Below are 22,610 nucleotides of genomic sequence, written 5' to 3'. Positions count from 1 at the left end.
CTTCCACTGTGAGAAGACCACTCAGCGCTGAGGGTCTGAAAGGACGTGTAGCTGATTAAGAAGAACCTCACTGAGAAAAGGAGACGGACACATCAAACAAAGAAGCTGGACGATGGACTGAGCGCCCCAGAGTCCAGACCTCAGCACCACTGAATGGGTTTGATTAGTTCAGAGAATCATCAACCAACTTCTCAGACTGAGCTTTGGAGGCGCGTCTGCAGGTTCTCTGAGGAGCTGAATTGTGTGTAGATGTCGAGGCTCCTGTTTCAGGCTTTCTGTTGAACATACAGTCATACGCAGAAGTCGGTTTATGTTTCGTTGGATTTTCTAGGGGAAAATCAGGTCGAGCCTCTACAGAAAAACTGCATATTTCGCTGCACCTTTGCTATTTAAGGTTTACCACCACATTGGGCCAAAAATGAAATCATAAAATCTCAAATGGACCACGTTCAATACGTTTCAAGCGTTGCAAACAAATAAATAGAAACGGCAGGAAAATGTCACCACAATGATGTTCTCTGTAGACGATTTAGCTTATTCAGGAAATAGACAGCAGCTGTAACCTGTAAGAAAATCAGCAAAGTGTGTTTGGGCCTGGGGTGCCCAAATTTTTGCATGTTCTCTGTATTTATTTATTTATATTTTCCCCCCTGATGCAGAAAATGAAACGCACTCGATGGCTGTAAACGGAATAGACGAAAGGTCTCTGATGTTTGCACAGTACCGTAGATGATTTGATCAACAGAAACAGGAACCCTGAAGATCAAATGCACCCACATCACTAATACAAACCGCACCCTCACACCCTGATCAGCATCCGGACCATCGACCCTCCACGAACAGAGTGGGTCAGTTTATTCGCCTCCGATCTCGTTCCGTCGGTACCTGAACCAGAGCTTCCGCGCCATTTGAAGGACTGATGAAGACATGTTAGGCCTCCAGTTCTCGCTCATTCTAATACATAGTAACAACACCTACCAGATCAGTGATAATGATGATTATTCTGAGCTGCAGTGTGACTGCAGTGATAAACTGCAACTGATCAACAGCACAAAAGCTGAAAGATGTCAATAAATATGCAACGTAATTAACCGCGGGAAAAAAGGAGTCCAGGAAATTTGATTAGATGTGCTTGGTGTCCGATTTGGTTGCGGCTTGAGGCCGATTCTAATCACGTACGTCCTCCTGATAGAAGATTCAGTGCATTAGATCACGCGCACGACTGCCAATTGCCATAGCCATCAAATCGACATGGCAACGGGCTTCCTCGATGTGATGTGGCGTTTTCATTCTAATGCAGTGATAAAGTTTGTGGTTTCTTCCTGTTTGCTCTTGAAGTGCAAGTAACTTATAGTGTAGATCTAGACTGCTGTGCAAAAGTCAGAGACCCCTAATTTTTCTCCGTTTCCAGTCAAAACGATCGTTAAATGCAAGTGTGTTTACGTGCACTTAATCAGATTTTGCTAGTAATCCGATCGACACGTTTGCCTGCACTTGAGCAATCTGATACCGAAGAAACTCTGGGTCTACGTGAGTCAGACAGCAATCAGATTTCTGCTCTACAACCAGCCGATAAAGTCACAGAAGAAGATGCGACGTAAACGCGACGTAAAACTCGAAAATCATGTTGTAGCGCTTTACCTGAAAATTTGAACATGCATCATCTGGAAGACGAAGAATATTTACATCCTTTATCTCATATTTGGTTTCAGTGTGGCTCCAACAGTGTTTGCTGCGTTTCGCATTTCGTGACGTGGCTCGCTTATTTCCAGTTTCGCCGTCTGTTTTCGGACAAGCTCAGACTGAGAAATCAGAAAGAAATCAGAGTAAGAGCTCACAGCGCTGAGACATCTGATTACTGAGCTAAACTCCAGCCTCTTTATCGGATTTCTTAATCAGATTTCTAGATCGGGTCTTTAGATCTTACTCCAATCTAAGATATCAGAGTGTGCTCTCTACAGGACCATTTGTATAATCTGATAACTGCAGAAATCAGATTATGATCGGATTATTGAACACATGTAAACTCGTAACAGATGTACTGTAGATCTTTTAAAGTAGGTATTTTTAGATGTTTTATTCAATATTTCAAGTATTAGGAACTGATGTTAACAAACATCAAATAAACAGACTGGCCGACAACCAGTAATAACTGGGAAAGGTGGTCAACCTTGTTGGCTTCTTGGAAGCTGATCCATAATAAATGCATGCTACTATAAAATCCTATGAGTGGGCATTAATATCAACAACAAACATCAAGATCTGTAAGAGGTTTTATTAAAATGGCCATATGTGATATTTGAATAGGACACTTTGTAATAATAATTAAAAGAATGAAAATTCACAATAAACAACATCCTGACCTACTGGGTACGATACACGGTGAAGGATCTATTACCCAGGAAGTCCAGTCACCAGCAGAGATTCCCACTGAAGTGAGACAGAGGTGTGTGTGTTGAGATGGAGACAGAGACTGAAAATGTGGTGGGTGTGAGAGTGTGTTTGTGTAAAAAAAAAGAAAAAAAAAGACGAATAAGTGTGGAAGAGAGCACGACATCCACAAGCATAGTGTGAGAATGGAAACAGCCGCTTGGCAGATGGCCAGGCCCCAGTAAACACTGTTTTCTGTTCAAACCTCTCCAGCCTCTGCTGAGGGGAACTGGAATAACACTGACACTGTAATCGGCCCAGCTGACACGACAGCAGACATGCACACCACTCCTGCTGCAAGCTGAATCAGCTACATGAGGGTTTTCACTCCCAGCCTGATCCACTCCAGACTACCTTAACAGTTCACAATCTCAGTCCAATCCGTGACCAACTACCTTAACAGTTCACAATCTCAGTCCAATCCGTAACCAATTACCTTAACCGTTCACAACCCCAGTCCAATCCGTGACCAACTACCTTAACCGTTCACAATCTCAGTCCAATCCGTGACCAATTACCTTAACCGTTCACAATCCCATTCCAATCCGTAACCAACTACCTTAACAGTTCACAATCCCAGTCCAATCCGTAACCAACTACCTTAACCGTTCACAATCCCAGTCCAATCCGTAACCAACTACCTTAACCGTTCACAATCCCAGTCCAATCCGTAACCAACTACCTTAACCGTTCACAATCCCAGTCCAATCCGTAACTTACTATCTTAACCGTTCACAATTCCATTCCAATCCGTAACCAACTACCTTAACCGTTCACAATCCCACTCCAATCCATAACCAACTACCTTAACAGTTCACAATCCCAGTCCAATCCGTAACCAACTACCTTAACCGTTCACAATCCCAGTCCAATCCGTGACCAACTACCTTAATAGTTCACAACCCCAGTCCAATCCGTAACTTACTATCTTAACCGTTCACAATCCCAGTCCAATCCGTGACCAACTACCTTAACAGTTCACAATCCCAGTCCAATCCGTAACCAACTACCTTAACCGTTCACAATCCCAGTCCAATCCGTAACCAACTACGTTAACAGTTCACAATCCCAGTCCAATCCGTAACCAACTACCTTAACAGTTCACAACCCCAGTCCAATCCGTAACCAATTACCTTAACCGTTCACAACCCCAGTCCAATCCGTGACCAACTACCTTAACCGTTCACAATCCCAGTCCAATCCGTGACCAACTACCTTAACCGTTCACAATCCCAGTCCAATCCGTAACCAACTACCTTAACAGTTCACAATCCCACTCCAATCCGTAACCAACTACCTTAACAGTTCACAATCCCAGTCCAATCCGTAACCAACTACCTTAACAGTTCACAATCCCAGTCCAATCCGTAACTTACTATCTTAACCGTTCACAATCCCAGTCCAATCCGTGACCAACTACCTTAACAGTTCACAATCCCAGTCCAATCCGTAACCAACTACCTTAACCGTTCACAATCCCAGTCCAATCCGTGACCAACTACCTTAACAGTTCACAACCCCAGTCCAATCCGGAATTTACTATCTTAACCGTTCACAATCCCAGTCCAATCCGTAACCAACTACCTTAACAGTTCACAACCCCAGTCCAATCCGTGACCAACTACCTTAACAGTTCACAATCTCAGTCCAATCCGTGACCAACTACCTTAACAGTTCACAATCCCAGTCCAATCCGTAACCAACTACCTTAACAGTTCACAATCCCAGTCCAATCCGTAACCAACTACCTTAACCGTTCACAATCCCAGTCCAATCCGTAACCAACTACCTTAACAGTTCACAATCTCAGTCCAATCCGTGACCAACTACCTTAACAGTTCACAATCCCAGTCCAATCCGTAACCAACTACCTTAACAGTTCACAATCCCAGTCCAATCCGTGACCAACTACCTTAACAGTTCACAATCTCAGTCCAATCCGTGACCAACTACCTTAACAGTTCACAATCCCAGTCCAATCCGTAACCAACTACCTTAACAGTTCACAACCCCAGTCCAATCCGTAACCAATTACCTTAACCGTTCACAACCCCAGTCCAATCCGTGACCAACTACCTTAACCGTTCACAATCCCAGTCCAATCCGTGACCAACTACCTTAACCGTTCACAATCCCAGTCCAATCCGTAACCAACTACCTTAACAGTTCACAATCCCACTCCAATCCGTAACCAACTACCTTAACAGTTCACAATCCCAGTCCAATCCGTAACCAACTACCTTAACAGTTCACAATCCCAGTCCAATCCGTAACTTACTATCTTAACCGTTCACAATCCCAGTCCAATCCGTGACCAACTACCTTAACAGTTCACAATCCCAGTCCAATCCGTAACCAACTACCTTAACCGTTCACAATCCCAGTCCAATCCGTGACCAACTACCTTAACAGTTCACAACCCCAGTCCAATCCGGAATTTACTATCTTAACCGTTCACAATCCCAGTCCAATCCGTAACCAACTACCTTAACAGTTCACAACCCCAGTCCAATCCATGATTAACTACCTTAACTGTTCCCAGTCCCAGTTCAATCTATGATTAACTACCTTAACAGTTCACAATCCCAGTCCAATAGAAAATGATGGCATTTATTGGAGAATCTGGTGTTGGTGGGAAATGTTGGTGTTTGTTGGAGAATCTGGTGTTTGCTGGGAAATGTTGGTGTTTGTTGGAGAATCTGGTGTTTGGTGGGAAATGGTGGTTTTGTTGGAGAATCTGGTATTGTTTAGGTTGTAAATTGTTTAGGTAAAAATTAGGTAGGATTTATGGTGTTTGATGGAGAATGCTGGTGTTTAGTAGGGAATTATGGTGTTTGATGGATAATTATGGTGTTTGATGGAGAATGCTGGTGTTTGGTAGGGAATTATGGTATTTGATGGAGAATGCTGGTGTTTGATAGGGAATTATGGTGTTTGATGGAGAATGCTGGTGTTTAGTAGGGAATTATGGTGTTTGATGGAGAATTATGGTGTTTGATGGAGAATGCTGGTGTTTGGTAGGGAATGATGGTGTTTGATGGAAAATGCTGGTGTTTGGTAGGGAATGCTGGTGTTTGATGGAGAATTATGGTGTTTGATGGAGAATGCTGGTGTTTGGTAGGGAATGATGGTGTTTGATGGAAAATGCTGGTGTTTGGTAGGGAATGATGGTGTTTGATGGAGAATGCTGGTGTTTGATGGAGAATTATGGTGTTTGATGGAGAATGCTGGTGTTTGGTAGGGAATGATGGTGTTTGGTAGGGAATGATGGTGTTTGATGGAGAATGATGGTGTTTGATGGAGAATGATGGTGTTTGATGGAGAATGCTGGTGTTTGGTAGGGAATGATGGTGTTTGATGGAGAATGCTGGTGTTTGGTAGGGACTTTTTTGGTAGGTGTTTTTTGGATAGTGATGGTTTTGAGTGGAGAATGATGCTGTTTCTTTGACTGTCTCACACTACAGAGTTACTGCACTCACAGCAGCAAAGGCCACACTCCATAGCTACCATTAAGCTGAGTAGGCGATCGAGGTGAGAAAACCACAAGACTGGGACACCCCTCTCTCTCTGGCTCTCTGGCTCTCTCTCTGGCTCTCTCTCTCTCCTCTCTCTCTGGCTCTCTCTCTCTCTCCCTCTCCCTCTCTCTCTCTCTCTCTCTCCCTCTCTCTCTCTCCCTTTCTCTCTCTCTCTCTCTCTCTCTCTCTCTCCCTCTCCCTCTCTCTCTCTCTCTCTCTCCCTCTCTCTCTCTCCCTTTCTCTCTCTCTCTCTCTCTCTCTCTCTCTCTCTCTCTCTCTCCCTCTCCCTCTCTCTCTCTCTCTCTCTCTCTCTCCCTCTCTCCCCCTCTCTCTCGAGTGGGAGGGAATGTCACCTCATGGTCTGTTGCACAGTTGAAAAAGTGGTCAAAGGTTAAGAGTAAGAGTAGTTAGGGTCAGTTCACAACGTATTTCATTCGGTAACAGACTGAACAGTCTGAACCCAGAGCTACTAAATCATTTCCTCACTCTCAGCACACTGAGCAAACTCGAGAAGCCACCAGCCTGTTAAATTAAGGGCGCAGTGTTGTAGATGTATAAGGAGATCAGGCTCAAAGATCACCCAGTCCTCTCTGTCAAGATGCTTTACTCCACAAAGAGCATTCACAGTGATGAGAACATACATGAGCTGACACACACCACTGCAAGTGGTCCAGACAGCGTGCATGCGCTCAGACAACGATCACGTAAAGCTGTCAGTTCTACTGACACGTACACAATTATTAACTTAAATATTAAGAATAAGAACTACCACTGGAAGCGTTAACGTTTAAAAAGTATGACAGCTGCAGAAGCTCAGGGTGAAATTTGCTATGTTTTAACTAGCTAGTGGGCTAAAAAGCTCCAGACTGTGGTAACCAAAGGGGAAAAAGCAGCTTTTCTGACATAAACCCAACTGAAATGCAACAGAATCAGCATTTAGCTCTGATTATTACAACCACGACTACATACCCTCATTACTTTACTAACCAATCAGCTTCTGACCTCGGGCTTTTATCCAGTTTGCTGAAAGCCTGTCTGTCTGGGAGGCCACCTTACTAGACTATTATCTGAGCTGTGCTACAGACATGAGCCAGAAAACCCCAACCTTACCTGATATTGTTGCTTCCCATTTTCCAAATTTCAATTTTGGATTTTCACTTTTCTACATCTTGTGAGCCCAGCAGTCGTTCTCTTCATTGTGTGAAAATTGCATGATGTATGGACCAATAGAAAATGCACTAAAAGTGCTCAGGAAAAAAACTTTTCTATTGACTTACATTAAAAGTAAAGAAGGTTCGTGACCTCTCCTTTAAAGCGACTCTTTTAGAGATGTAACTTACAGGCTTGTTTTTATTTTTACCCTGATTTTCTCCCCAATTCAGTCGTCTCCAATTCCATCCGCTACTTAGGACTCCCCCAATCACACGATACTACCAGTGCGAGGAGGGTGAAGGCAGCACAGGCTTCCTCCGAGACCTGTGAAACCAGCCGCCGCTTCTTTATGAACTGCCGCTCACGCGATGTCATGGGACAGCCGGACACGCTCGGAGGAAAGTGCCAACCGCCAGATCTGCTGCATCAGCTAACAGACGCCTGCGCTGACTAGTATCACGCTGAGTGGTGGGGGGACGGGGACGGGGGGCACCCTACCCACCCAGAGAGATCGAGGCCAACTGCGCTCTCTTGGACTCCCGGCTACGGACGACTGCAGCATCACCAGGGATCGAACTCGCAATATCCTGATGGCCAACGCTTAGACGGTTGCGCCACTCGGGAGCCAGGTTACATGTTTTTGACAGCAACAATATGGAAAACAGTTGTTCTTCCCTTTGTTAAAACCCATTTAGAATCCTGTAATGTCTGTATCTCGAGGCCACTGATGCCGCTCGCTCACTCACAGCTAGTTCAAACTGCCACAGCCTGATTTTTAACCCATACGAAGAACAGAGATCACGGCACTCCAGTATTGGATTGTCTGGATTGACTCCCAGTTCATTACAATGTCCAATATTATGTGTCTTTGTTTTTGTGCTCTCGCCTAAACACACAGGGACCTGCTTTGTCTATAAGCTCCTTCACAATCAGTAAAGTCAGTTTCAGAATGACTAAACTTCCTCGTTATAGGAAACCATGCCTTTTCTATTTTTACACTGATGCTTTGGAACAGTCTACCAGCTGACATCAGTGACTGGTTTTCAATTCAGGCTTAAAGTGTATCTAATCAATTCCCTTGTTTAAAACTGATCGGTGGTTTTCAACGCCTCAACTTCACAACACTTATTTAAAGTCAGCTTGTTTACTGACTGTCATTCTATTCGTGATTACCACTTCTTTGGTTCTTGAAGTTTGGTTCTTGTGCCAATCCTAAAGGAAACTGTGGAAACCACATAACCCAGTTCTAATGGTTCCAACAAGACGGGTTCACCCATAAATATACAAAGATAACTATATTGCTGTTGACCACACTATATACACAGTGAGGTGAAGCCCCTTGGCTGCCATGTGAAATGAATGTAATCTACACTTTCTGGTCCATTATTTGTGGGAATAGCCAAAGCTATTTGAATGCATGCATACTCTGGAAATGTTCGCCTTCTCTGTTTTACATACACCCAGTCCATCTCCCTGCCTTTTTCCGAGTATACAACCGCTGGACACAGAAGGACGACCGACTGCTGAGCCCTCCTGCTGCCCACTTCAGACCAGCTGCCCACGCCCCAGCTACCACCACCAGCCCTGGACTAGCTGCCTACCCTACACTGAAGTTCTCATGGACTCCCAGCTATTACTACTGCTATTAATATTAGTAGTATAATAACTCTGTAGGTAGTCTGACCAGAGGAGGACGGGTCCCCCTGGTGAGCCTGGTTCCTCCCAAGGTTTCTTCCTCAGTTCTGAGGGAGGTTCTCCTGGCCACTGTCGCTCCCCTGGCTTTCTCACCTGGGGGTTTTACATTCATGTTAAAACTTTGTCTTTTCTGGAATTCTGTGAAGCTGCTTTGTCTTTTCTGGAATACTGTGAAGCTACTTTGTCTTTTCTGGAATTCTGTGAAGCTGTTTTGTCTTTTCTGGAATTCTGTGAAGCTGTTTTGTCTTTTCTGGAATTCTGTGAAGATGCTTTGTGACAATATCCGTTGTAAAAAGCGCTACAAATAAATAGATTTGCCTTGGCTTGCTATCTGAGTTATGTTTGAGGAATATGCTTTAGTTTAACCAGCTCAGCAGGCCAAGCAAGCTCTGTAACACGCTATGCTCCGTCAGTAACACTGGGGCTAGGTTAAAGCATTTTCTAAAGAGGACACGTCAGTCATGGACTGTCAGATCTGGGGATTGAACTTCCGGTCATGAGGCTGGTTCCCTAACTTCCAGCAAACGACTGCCCCCAATGCTTCTGATATCTTACCATCCCTGCAAATTCCCGAGTGTACACCTATTGTAGACCCAATGAAAAATTCGTTTGATTTTAACCATATTACAACATCTCCGACCAGTTCAGCAGAAACCACCAACAACAAACGAGTCCTTCTAGATTCAGGGTCCTTCTTGCTCTTTAGAACTGGAATCTTCTTAGATATTTAGTTAAATCTAGACATTTTCGTTCTGGCCCGTGTGCTTTCGAAGACAGCCGGGTGACGTCAGCGCTCTGGTTAAAGTTACGAAAGCCTGAATCAGCTGTACGCTGGGTGAGATGATGCAGCAGCAGAACCGTGTCAGGGTGTGGAAGTGAAGAGAGCGTTTGGTTGGGGGAGTCTGTGGTGTGTGACTGGAGCATGAAGACTCTCGGAGAGGTGACGGGGGGCCTGTGCGTGTGTGTATATGTGTGTGTGGTGAAAGATCAGACAGCCCAGGAGGTGTTAATGAATGTGTATGTGACAGAGTGAGTGCTGTCACTCCTACCCTGCCGCTTGCCCTGCCCGCCTGTCCATTGCAGCCCTGAACCGGCCAAAAAGCGAAAGATCAAACGGCTGCCGGGAGCAGAAGGACACCCAGAATGCGCTGATGTCACATCCTGTGGCCTCCAGCACTGTTACATGAATCAACACCCCCTACCGAGGGCCCGAAAGATCCCACTCTGATACCCACACACACGGTCCACATGGGACACACACTCGCCGTCATCGTACACACTCGCATGCAGATACACACACACACTTACAGTGACCATCAGCGAGGTGTGGAAATTTACGCACAAACTCAGAATGGTCAGCCGTCCACCAAAACGCTTCTGATATGTTATCAGCCCTCCAATTTACCCAGTGTACACCTATTGTAGACCCAATGAAGGCTGAATGTAGACCTAGTGTGGATCTAACGAAACCCCATTTACAGTCATTGTAAGCCCAATATGGCTCCACTGTAAGTCCAATATAGACCCAAATACATGTAATTTCAGTGTATAAACCACATATGTAATCCAGTGTAGACCCAGTGGAAACTATATAGGCTCAGTGGAAACCTAATGTAGAACTAATGTAAACCCCACAAACAGCTAAAGTAGACCTCATATGGAACCAATGGAAACAAAACAGTGTAAACCCCATTATATAGCAGCGTAATCCCCATTATAAAGCAGCGTAATCCCCATTATGAGCCAGTGTAAACTCAATATAGACCCAGTGTAAACCCCATTATAAACCTGTAATCCCAGTACAGGCCCAGTGTAAACCCCATTATAAACCTGTAATCCCAGTACAGACCCAGTGTAAAGCCCATTATGAGCCTGTAATCCCAATATAGACCCAATGTAAACCCCATTATAAACCTGTAATCCCAATATAGACCCAGTGTAAACCCCATTATGAGCCTGTAATCCCAATATAGACCCAATGTAAACCCCATTATAAACCTGTAATCCCAGTACAGACCCAGTGTAAAGCCCATTATGAGCCTGTAATCCCAATATAGACCCAATGTAAACCCCATTATAAACCTGTAATCCCAATATAGACCCAGTGTAAACCCCATTATGAGCCTGTAATCCCAATATAGATCCAATGTAAACCCCATTATAAACCTGTAATCCCAATATAGACCCAGTGTAAAACCCATTATGAGCCTGTAATCCCAATATAGACCCAATGTAAACCCCATTATAAACCTGTAATCCCAGTACAGACCCAGTGTAAACCCCATTATAAACCTGTAATCCCAATACAGACCCAGTGTAAACCCCATTATGAGCCTGTAATCCCAATATAGACCCAATGTAAACCCCATTATAAACCTGTAATCCCAGTACAGACCCAGTGTAAACCCCATTATGAGCCAGTGTAAACATAATGCAGACCCAGTGTAAACCCAATTATGAGCCAGTGTGATCCCAATACAGACCCAGTGTAAACCCCATTATGAGCATGTAATCCCAATATAGACCCAATGTAAACCCTATTATAAACCTGTAATCCCAGTACAGACCCAGTGTAAACCCCATTATGAGCCAGTGTGATCCCAATACAGACCCAGTGTAAACCCCATTATGAGCATGTAATCCCAATATAGACCCAATGTAAACCCAATTATAAACCTGTAATCCCAGTACAGACCCAGTGTAAACCCGATTATGAGCCAGTTAATCTCAATACAGACCCAGTGTAAACCCCATTATGAGCATGTAATCCCAATATAGACCCAATGTAAACCCCATTATAAACCTGTAATCCCAGTACAGGCCCAGTGTAAACCCCATTATGAGCCAGTGTAAACATAATGCAGACCCAGTGTAAACCCAATTATAAACCTGTAATCCCAGTACAGACCCAGTGTAAACCCGATTATGAGCCAGATAATCTCAATACAGACCCAGTGTAAACCCAATTATGAGCCAGTCAGTATGATCCTAATACAGACCCAGTGTAAACCCGATTATGAGCCAGTGTAATCCCAATACAGACCCAGTGTAAACCCGATTATGAGCCAGTGTAATCCCAATACAGACCCAGTGTAAACCCCATTATAAGCCAGTGTAATCCCAATACAGACCCAGTGTAAACCCCATTATAAGCCAGTGTAATCCCAATACAGACCCAGTGTAAACCCCATTATGAGCCAGTGTGATCCCAATTATGAGCCAGTGTAATCCAAATACAGACCCAGTGTAAATCCCATTATGAGCCAGTGTGATCCCAATTATGAGCCAGTGTAAACCCCATTATGAGCCAGTGTGATCCCAATACATACCCAGTGTAAACCCCATTATGAGCCAGTGTAATCCAAATACAGACCAAGTGTAAACCCCATTATGAGCCAGTGTAATCCAAATACAGACCCAGTGTAAACCCCATTATGAGCCAGTGTAATCCAAATACAGACCCAGTGTAAACCCCATTATGAGCCAGTGTGATCCCAATACATACCCAGTGTAAACCCAATTATGAGCCAGTGTAATCCCAATACAGACCAAGTGTAAACCCCATTATGAGCCAGTGTGATCCCAATACATACCCAGTGTAAACCCAATTATGAGCCAGTGTAATCCCAATACAGACCAAGTGTAAACCCCATTATGAGTACATTATCCCATTGTAAATATAGACCCAATATAAATCTGATATAAAGCCACTGTAAACCCAATGTACACCCAATGCAAACTCCATGAACACCCATTGTAAATCCAGTATAGACCCAACATAAACCAGTGTTTAAAAAGTGTAGGCCCAAATATAAACCCAAAGCACATGTATTATAATCCTAATTTAGACCCAAACTAAATCACATACAGATCTAATGTAAACCACATGTAAACCCAATGCAACCATTATTTATTATATAAACCTTGTGGAGGTCCAATATAAACCTATTTAAACCCAGTGTAAACTCAATGTTAATCCTATATTGCAAATGTCATTTAAAGGCAGTTTAAACCCAATGTAGACCCAGTATAAACCTCATAATGGACCAGTATAATCCCATTGTAGGCTCAGTATAAGGCCATCAAGACCCAATGTGAATCCAATATAGAGCCAACATAAACCCAATGTAAACCCAATATTAAGCCAATGTAAAACCAGCGTAAACCCAGTGTAGGCCCAGATATACACCCAAAACAAGTGTAATGTAAATCCCATATAAAGCCAATGTAAACCCAATTTAGGACCAAACTAAATCATATACACAGCTAATGTAAACCACATACAAAGCCAAGGTAAACCCACTGTAACCATAACGTAGCCCCAGTGTAACCTTGTGTAGATGAAATGTAAACCAGTTTAAACCCGGCCTAGGCTCAGTGTAAGCCCAGACCCTGAAAACCAACGTGTTTTTACATTTTTTTGCATGAGATAAAAAAAAGCCATAATTGACAAAGATCATTAAAATCTTTATTTACACTAACACTAGGCAGAGGATTAAGTGTAGACTTAAACCTACTTTATACACTAAATAGTGACGGATCATACGATTCATATAGAAAAGGTCATTTATTGATCCTGTACTTCATTTTCTACACGCTACATCACTGAAATGCTTTAACGAGAGCCATATAAAGTAAACCTACATGGAATTTAGCCTAAGAGGACGGAACCTACGGCAGATGCAGCTTATAGGCGCTTTGATGGTTTCACAGCAGAACTGTAAGTGTGGCGTGAAGAGAGAGCTTCAGCAGATACGCTACACACCCAAACCTGAGCGGGCTGCTTACTGATACTATTACAGTCCCAATCAGAAAGAAAGTCACATCACACGTTCAGCGCTGCACACACACAGAGCTCAGCGCGCTTCCCCGGAGCCCACACACTCACCGCTCACCACCGTACCCCGTACAACACAGGCGGAGAGCCAAGTCATGCACCTTCTACTCAGAGCGAAACTCACGAACGAGGCACGCAAGACACAAACATGCCGTCTCAAAACCCAACCCACTGCGAAGCCCACAGCACACACGGCAGACGAGCACCGTCACGAAGACTGGCTTCCTATCTGAGCTTAGGACTGGACTTACAGAGGGTGTGAGGATAAGGTTTAGAGTTGATGGTTAAGTTTAGGGTATTAGGTATTGAACTGAGGTTAAGGTTAGAGTGAGAACTGGGTTTAGAGTTCAAAGTTAGGGTTAGAATGAGTGTTAGGTTTGGGTTTAGGGTTAAGGTTAGAGTGAGAACTGGGTTTAGAGTTCAAAGTTAGGGTTAGAATGAGTGTTAGGTTTGGGTTTAGGGTTAAGGTTAGAGTGAGAACTGGGTTTAGAGTTCAAAGTTAGGGTTAGAATGAGTGTTAGGTTTGGGTTTAGGGTTAAGGTTAGAGTGAGAACTGGGTTTAGAGTTCAAAGTTAGGGTTAGAATGAGTGTTAGGTTTGGGTTTAGGGTTAAGGTTAGAGTGAGAACTGGGTTTAGAGTTCAAAGTTAGGGTTAGAATGAGTGTTAGGTTTGGGTTTAGGGTTAAGGTTAGAGTGAGAACTGGGTTTAGAGTTCAAAGTTAGGGTTAGAATGAGTGTTAGGTTTGGGTTTAGGGTTAAGGTTAGAGTGAGAACTGGGTTTAGAGTTCAAAGTTAGGGTTAGAATGAGTGTTAGGTTTGGGTTTAGGGTTAAGGTTAGAGTGAGAACTGGGTTTAGAGTTCAAAGTTAGGGTTAGAATGAGTGTTAGGTTTGGGTTTAGGGTTAAGGTTAGAGTGAGAACTGGGTTTAGAGTTCAAAGTTAGGGTTAGAATGAGTGTTAGGTTTGGGTTTAGGGTTAAGGTTAGAGTGAGAACTGGGTTTAGAGTGATTTAGGGATTAGGGTTAAAGCTAGAGTGAGTAGCAGATTTGGTTTTAGAGTTTGAGGTTGTCAGAATGAGTCTTAGGTCTAGATTGAGAGTTTGAGGTTAAGGTAAGAATGAGTTTTAGGTTAAAGATAGAGGGAGTTTAGGTTTAGGATTTGGAGTTAATGTTATGTTAGAGTACTAGGCTCAGGCTTAGGGTTTGGAGTTAAGGTTAGAGTGAGTATTAGGTTTGTGGTTGGAGATTAAGATTATTGGTAGGATAACAGGTTTAGTTTTAGGGTTAAATGTCAGGGCTAGAAAGTATATTAGGATTTGGTGTTAAGGCTAGACCAAATAGTAGGTTTAGGGTTAGAAAACAAGGTCAAGGTAAAATTGAATATTAGGTTTAGCTTTAGGGTTATGGTTAGAGGGAGAATTAGGTTTAGGTCTTAATGGTAAGGTTAAAGTACTAGGTTTAGGGTTGGAGATGAAGATTAGAGTCAGGATTAGGTTTATGTTTGGGGATCAGGGCTAAAGTGAGCATTAGGGTTAGATTTTGAGGTGAGGTTTAGGGTAGGATTAAAGTGAGTATTAGGGTTATTGTAAGTGAAGGTTAAGCAGAATTGAATAGACGTCTAGAAATATGACTAAGCCAAGTAAACCACCACAGAGAAGCACCACAGACCACCCAAATAAAGTGTTTTGTTCTCACAGCAGAGCTTTGGGCCTCTTTTAATCTTCTCGTGGTTGTTTTCCTCTCCACACTCAGTAAATTGAGATGAAAATGTAGCAACTGTAAAAGTACTGTCTGCACGTGTGAATACGATCAGTTTATTCACGTTTTGATCTGTGGAAAACGAGGAAACGTACTTGTTAGAATGACTATTGTCACTGAGAGAACCGTGTGAGGTGGTTTGGTAGATGTGTGCGGTTGAGGCAGACAGGTTACAGGTTTTGGTTTCAGTTTTAGTTTGCAAAAACAGGATCAAGCTGAAGCCTTTAAACTCGTCAAATTATGCGCTCGTTTATCTCAACAGCAGTGGTTCTCAAACAGCATCTGCTTGTTTACTTTTAAGGGTGTTTTATTGCGTGTAATATTTCTACTTGCACTGCAAAGTGGCCTGAATCTCACTGGCTTCATTTTCTTTCTTCATAAAATCCATAAAAACGTCTCAAATATCCTAAGACCTTTAGTAAAACACAGGCGTATGGTTGCCATGTTCATGTTACACTTACAGCGTAGAGCAGAGATTTTGCTCCCTGAGTTGTGAAGGCCTTCATAATGAGATGCTCACGATGTTTCATCACAGTCAAAAGCGTCAGAGCGCGTTTAATGTCCAGTGGAAATGACCAGGAGATATTTCTGAGGAGATTAGATAAAAGATAATCCAGTCGTATAAGGAAGGAGAAAAGTTCAAAATCTGACTAAAGGCTACGGAGAAAAGGTTCCTCCTAACAATCAGCTGGAAGAGCTGGTCGACCCCAAAACTGCCCCATCAGATAAACAGCATGGAAAGCTTTCATCTCTGAGAGAGAGGAGAAGATCAAGCTGCTTCAGATCTGAAAACGTCCACAGGTGTTTCTGTCCATCCTTCCACTGTAAGAAGACCACTCAGCGCTGTGGGTCTGAAAGGAGGTGTAGGTGATCAAGAAGAACCTCACTGAGAAAAGGAGACGGACACACCAAACAAAGAAGCTGGACGATGGACTGACCGCCCCAGAGTCCAGACCTCACCACTGAATGGGTTTGATTAGTTCAGAAAATCAACCAGCTTCTCAGGCTGAACTTTGGAGGCACGTCTACAGGTTCTCTGAGGAGCTGAATTGTGTGTAGATGTCGAGGCTCCTGTTTCAGGCTTTCTGTTGAACAGGCCTCTCCACTGAATGGGTTTGATCATCAACCAGCTTCTCAGACTGAGCTTTGGAGGCGTGTCTGCAGGTTCTCTGAGGAGCTGGAAGTGAGGCTCCTGAGAAGAACGGAAGCTGGAATGAAGGTGAAGAGCGACTCGCTGACTGGACTCAGCTGAGAGGAGATTGAGCTGCTTTGTGTACTTAAAGGCTGTTTGGAGTGGAAACTAAACAAGTTATGGCTGAGTTTAGCACAGCATTGTACGTATTAAAAATCACGTGACGGAGGGAAGGTTGTCGGTTTTTTAAAAAGATTACATGAAGCTAAATATCTTCAGTTAAGATGTGAACTGTGTCTTTATTCCAGTGCAGCCACAAAAGCGTCTTGTCTAAATACACAGACTGGGAGTCAGGTTGGCATAACAGAATTACAATTTTGTAATAAAACATTTTAAAATTAAAAATAATGAATGATTATTATTAGCGCTGTTGCCTCACAGCGAGGAGGGCCTGGGTTCGATTCCCCGGCCGGGTGACCGGGGTCCTCTCTGTGTGGAGTTTGCATGTTCTCCCCGTGTTTGCATGGGCTTCCTCCCACAGTCTGAAGACATGCAGTCAGGCTGATTGGACTGGCTAAATTGCCCCTGGGTGTGAGTGACTGTCTGTGTCTGTCTGTGGACTGGCAACCTGTCCAGGGTGTATCCTGCCTTCTGCCCGATGGCCGATGGGCTCCAGCATCCCCCGCGACCCTGAGGGAGAAGCAGCTTAGAGGATGGATGAATGGATAGATTGTATATTTGTAGTGTAATTTTAGCATATTATTATTATTATTATTATTATTATTATTATTATTAACTCGTCCAGGATGTTTTAGGAGATAATGGCGTTAGGAGATCTGAAAGGTCACCTGATTTCTAGCCTTCACTAATGGCTTGTGACTGAGCTCCCGTTCCTCCTGCTGCCTTCCAGGTACAAAATGCGATGCATCTGATTCCACACCCCCCCTCACCCCCCCCCCCCCCCCCCCCCCCCAAGAAGCTGCGCATTATGAGTAACTCTGCGCTCATTATGATCTCTCTGCAAGTTGTCTGGAGATGTATCTATTCATTAGCTTCAAAAGGGTGTCATGCACATGAATTATGCTAACAGGATCTAATTAGCAGATGCAAATGAGGTTAGTCAAAATTTGTAGTGAAAAAAGACAGAAGAAAAGCTCCATGGGTTAGTTGGAGCGCGACAGCTCACGAACCGCCCCCACGCTGGGCACCAAATGTGATGGTTCGCCCCTGCTGCTCCGCTTTACAGGAGACAGGACCGAACCATAAACACGGACGCGGGGGGGGTGGGGGGGGAGGCACCAGCAGCCGAGGTGTCTCTGAAAAGAAACTTAGCATGCTAGCTGCTAAAAATACCCCAACGCACTTCATAGCGGCGCACAAACCTTTCAAACGGATGCGCCAGCGCTCACCGAAGTGGTGGAGCGCAGAGCGGTCCGGATTCCGAGGTTTGTTTCCCGGCAGCTGAAGGAACTCCGGAATCCGGATGCTTTAAAGAAGGGAGAAAAAATCAGACCCTTCGCCGGCGGCGGCCGCCCGCCGGCTCCTGCCATTACGACATCGGTGGGCAGAGGTCCAGGCGTGCTGGAGCTGGCAGGGTGTGCGTTTGGCCTTCTGGCCTGCGCAGGGTGGGGGCAGGCCGGGTCAGGCCCTGCTTAGCCTGGGAGACGACCTGCACTTAGCCAGGAAACGGATCCAGGAAGAGGGGGAGGGGTTTGGCCCTCATTTTAAAGTGATGGGCTTGGCACCGATTCAAATGTATACAGCCCCCCCCCACCGGCCAACTGCAAATGCAGTCCAGGAGCCAGGTTCGCTCCTGAAGTTTGCTTCTTCAGGGTTTAGGACCTGAGCTATGAGGTGACCACCAATTAGCATCACATAGACTGCACTCGAAAAACCTTTTTCATTTATTTATTTACATGTGTGTGTGTGTGTGTGTGTGTGTGTGTGTGTGCATTAACAGGGATTGTAATCATCTAAATATATAGGAAACCATCATTTAAAGGCTTGTTTTTGTTGAGAGGTGTCTGTCCTGAACTCTAACGTGTGAAAACAAAGATCTTTGTGATTTATTGTGATACATATTAAAGCGCAGCTGAAAGATTTGGCTTCATATTAGAGTTTCTTTTAAAAAGTGCTGTCCTTTGTTTTCATGACACCAACGGAAAACTGAGTTTTATTATGTTTTATTATGGAGGCCTTATTTAAGCCACACCCCTGCATTCCAGAGCGGGGAGTGGGGCTGCATCCCTGTCCCTCATGGCCGCATGCTGAGCAGTTAGATCCCACGGTTCTGAAGTAAAAGTGTCCCGGAAGCGTCCGGAATTCAGTGAGAAATCAGTGATGAATAATCGGCAGATTTTCCGCAGGTCAGTAACTTTCTTGCGATCTAATGAAAGTCGCTGATTGCGGAAAGTCTGAAATGCCCAGTTTGGGTGGACGAGCCATAAAGACGTGTGAAGTGGAGATGCAAGGTTTGGGTCCATGTCTATGAATGACGGTGTGTCCTGGATCGGGATCAAGTCTGTTAGAGCTCCTGAAACAATTCGGGTGATCCGAGGCCGAGAGAGAGCTTTTCCCCCAAAAGAAGCTTTTAATGAAAAGAACGCATTTTGTTTAGAAGTAACAACGTCTGTATTTTCTCTCTGCTGGAGCGAAAAGCTTGTATCTCCGTTTTCAATGTGCAGTTAATGCATGCAGTTAGCACCAATGCTAACTGGTGTAGTACAAGTCTCCCTTACTCGTTAGCTGCATTAGCCCCGCAGCTCCGGTGCTAAGGCTAAAGACACCCAAGCTGTCTTGGCTGATTGACCACGTTCGGGGTAAATGGGGCTTTTCCGCTTTAAGAATGTCAGAAGTGGGGGTTAAACAGCCGTAAGGATGGAGCGGGGCGTGTGTTGCCGTGGCTACCCTTCCTGTGACCGTCAGAGTCGGAGGAGCATAGCAGGACGCGTGTGTTCTGGCCGTCACTGTTGACTGAGCTCGGTGTGTGTTCAACTCCAGGTTACCGCTGAAGGTGAAACAAATACGGCACATCATACTGAGACACACACACACACACGCACACACACACACACACACACACACACACACGCGCACACACACGCACACGCACACGCACACACACACACACACGCACACACACACACAGCGCTAACTAATTCCTCTAATTTACAAGTGCTGAGCTCACATTTTCACCGCGACGTTTCGGCTTCTGCAGTAATGAGGTTTTCACGTTGCACATTGGATTGAGACGCCGGAAAAAAGCGCATGCTTGTCAAAGTCGGGACGTTCCGTCAGGTTATCCTTTCATCTCCACGAGCGACAGGCCGAATTATTTCCTCTCGACACGGCGGAGAAACTTGTGTGAGGGATTGGTTACTAGTTATGTCAGTTCATAGCTACGTCGCTGCGTAACCCCATTCCTTCTTAGTTACGTCGCTGCGTAACCCCATTCCTTCTTAGTTACGTCGCTGCGTAACCCCATTCCTTCTTAGTTACGTCGCTGCGTAACCCCATTCCTTCTTAGTTACGTCGCTGCGTAACCCCATTCCTTCTTAGTTACGTCGCTGCGTAACCCCATTCCTTCTTAGCTACGTCGCTGCGTAACCGCATTCCTTCTTAGCTACGTCACCGCGTAACCGTATTCCTTCTTAGCTACGTCGCTGCGTAACCGCATTCCTTCTTAGCTACGTCACCGCGTAACCGTATTCCTTCTTAGTTACGTCGCCTCTTAACCGCATTCCTTCTTAGTTACGTCGCCGCGTAACCGTATTCCTTCTTAGTTACGTCGCCGCGTAACCATATTCCTTCTTAGTTACGTCGCCGCGTAACCGTATTCCTTCTTAGTTACGTCGCCGCGTAACCGTATTCCTTCTTAGCTACGTCACCGCGTAACCGTATTCCTTCTTAGCTACGTCACCGCGTAACCGTATTCCTTCTTAGTTACGTCGCCGCGTAACCGCATTCCTTCTTAGCTACGTCGCCGCGTAACCGTATTCCTTCTTAGCTACGTCACCGCGTAACCGTATTCCTTCTTAGCTACGTCACCGCGTAACCGTATTCCTTCTTAGTTACGTCGCCGCGTAACCGCATTCCTTCTTAGCTACGTCGCCGCGTAACCGTATTCCTTCTTAGCTATGTCACCGCGTAACCGTATTCCTTCTTAGTTACGTCGCCGCGTAACCGCATTCCTTCTTAGCTACGTCGCCGCGTAACCGTATTCCTTCTTAGCTACGTCACCGCGTAACCGTATTCCTTCTTAGCTACGTCACCGCGTAACCGTATTCCTTCTGGCTCAGTGGGCCACGTTTTGGCTGAATTGGTGCATTTATTGTGAAGAGAACTTTGCTTACACTTACATAATTTAATTGTGGACATTGGTTCCACTTAAATGATCTGCATTAATAGAAGCCTATACATTTGTGTCCATCAATCAAGAAATATGAAGTTGATCAAAAGTGTGTTGATAAAGAGTGTTGCAAGAAAGTTACTCCCACACAGCAAGTCAGCAAGTGAACCAATTTGCAAGGCTCTTATAGTAGCCACCTTTACATTCAACCTAATAATCCATTAATAATCCGACTAATAGCTCAATCAGAATAGAATACGTCCATCTGAACACCTCGATCGGGATAGCCTAGTCTGATTGAGGCCATTCGGAATAAAATTCCTATCCAATTGAATGAGGTGGGTAATCCTGTAAATATTCTGTTAAATAGAAGAATAATATCCGTGTAAACTCCTGTATCCGATTACATTCCCTATCGGAAAGTTTGTCCGTTCTGCTTGTGCGTCGCGTCACAGTGAGAGTTTATACCGTTCAACACGGCGGAGCAGAAACTGGTCTGCAGAGGAGACGAAGTTCATGCTCTGATCTTTAAAAGACGGCGGTGGGACGGACGTCCAGCTTATGCGTCTCAGAGCACGACGTCTTCCTCTCGGCCTTCTTTAATAAGAACGTGTGAAGGACGTTTTCCTGAGTCTGACGTCATTTTAAAGCAGTTAAAAACACAATCACTGCTCACTGCTGCTCATCTCACTCTGATTGATAACATTTACTCTGTGGTTCTCCACGCATGCGCATCATTTTGCATCTTTTTACTTGTAGCATGAATGTAAACAAAGATTTTCCATCAGATAATTGAGTACAGTGAGAATAAACACCTCAGTCTTATAATAAGTCAAATAAAGTCCAGTTCAGTCAGATTTCACCAACATTTACTGAACATCTGATCAAATAAAGTCCAGTTCGGTCAGATTTCACCAACATTTACTGAACATCTGATCAAATAAAGTCCAGTTCGGTCAGATTTCACCAACATTTACTGAACATCTGATCAAATAAAGTCCAGTTCAGTCAGATTTCACCAACATTTGCTGAACATCTGATCAAATAAAGTCCAGTTCGGTCAGATTTCACCAACATTTACTGAACATCTGATCAAATAAAGTCCAGTTCAGTCAGATTTCAACAACATTTACTGAACATCAGATCAAATAAAGTCCAGTTCGGTCAGATTTCAACAACATTTACTGAACATCAGATCAAATAAAGTCCAGTTCGGTCAGATTTCACCAACATTTACTGACCATCAGATCAAATAAAGTCCAGTTCGGTCAGATTTCACCAACATTTACTGAACATCAGATCAAATAAAGTCCAGTTTGGTCAGATTTCAACAACATTTACTGAACATCAGATCAAATAAAGTCCAGTTCGGTCAGATTTCAACAACATTTACTGAACATCAGATCAAATAAAGTCCAGTTCGGTCAGATTTCAACAACATTTACTGAACATCAGATCAAATAAAGTCCAGTTCAGTCAGATTTCACCAACATTTACTGAACATCAGATTAAATAAAGTCCAGTTCGGTCAGATTTCAACAACATTTACTGAACATCAGATCAAATAAAGTCCAGTTTGGTCAGATTTCAACAACATTTACTGAACATCAGATCAAATAAAGTCCAGTTTGGTCAGATTTCAACAACATTTACTGTCAGTTTCTCTTTTTAGATCACGTCATGTGGAATAACTTCCCTCTGACTCACTTTCTTCTCTGACTGCTGTTTCTCTCCTCGTCCCTCCCC

This window comes from Pygocentrus nattereri, chromosome 11, assembly GCF_015220715.1.
Source record: "Pygocentrus nattereri isolate fPygNat1 chromosome 11, fPygNat1.pri, whole genome shotgun sequence".
NCBI classification, from domain to species: Eukaryota; Metazoa; Chordata; class Actinopteri; order Characiformes; family Serrasalmidae; genus Pygocentrus; species Pygocentrus nattereri.
This window is presented reverse-complemented; position numbering follows the sequence as displayed.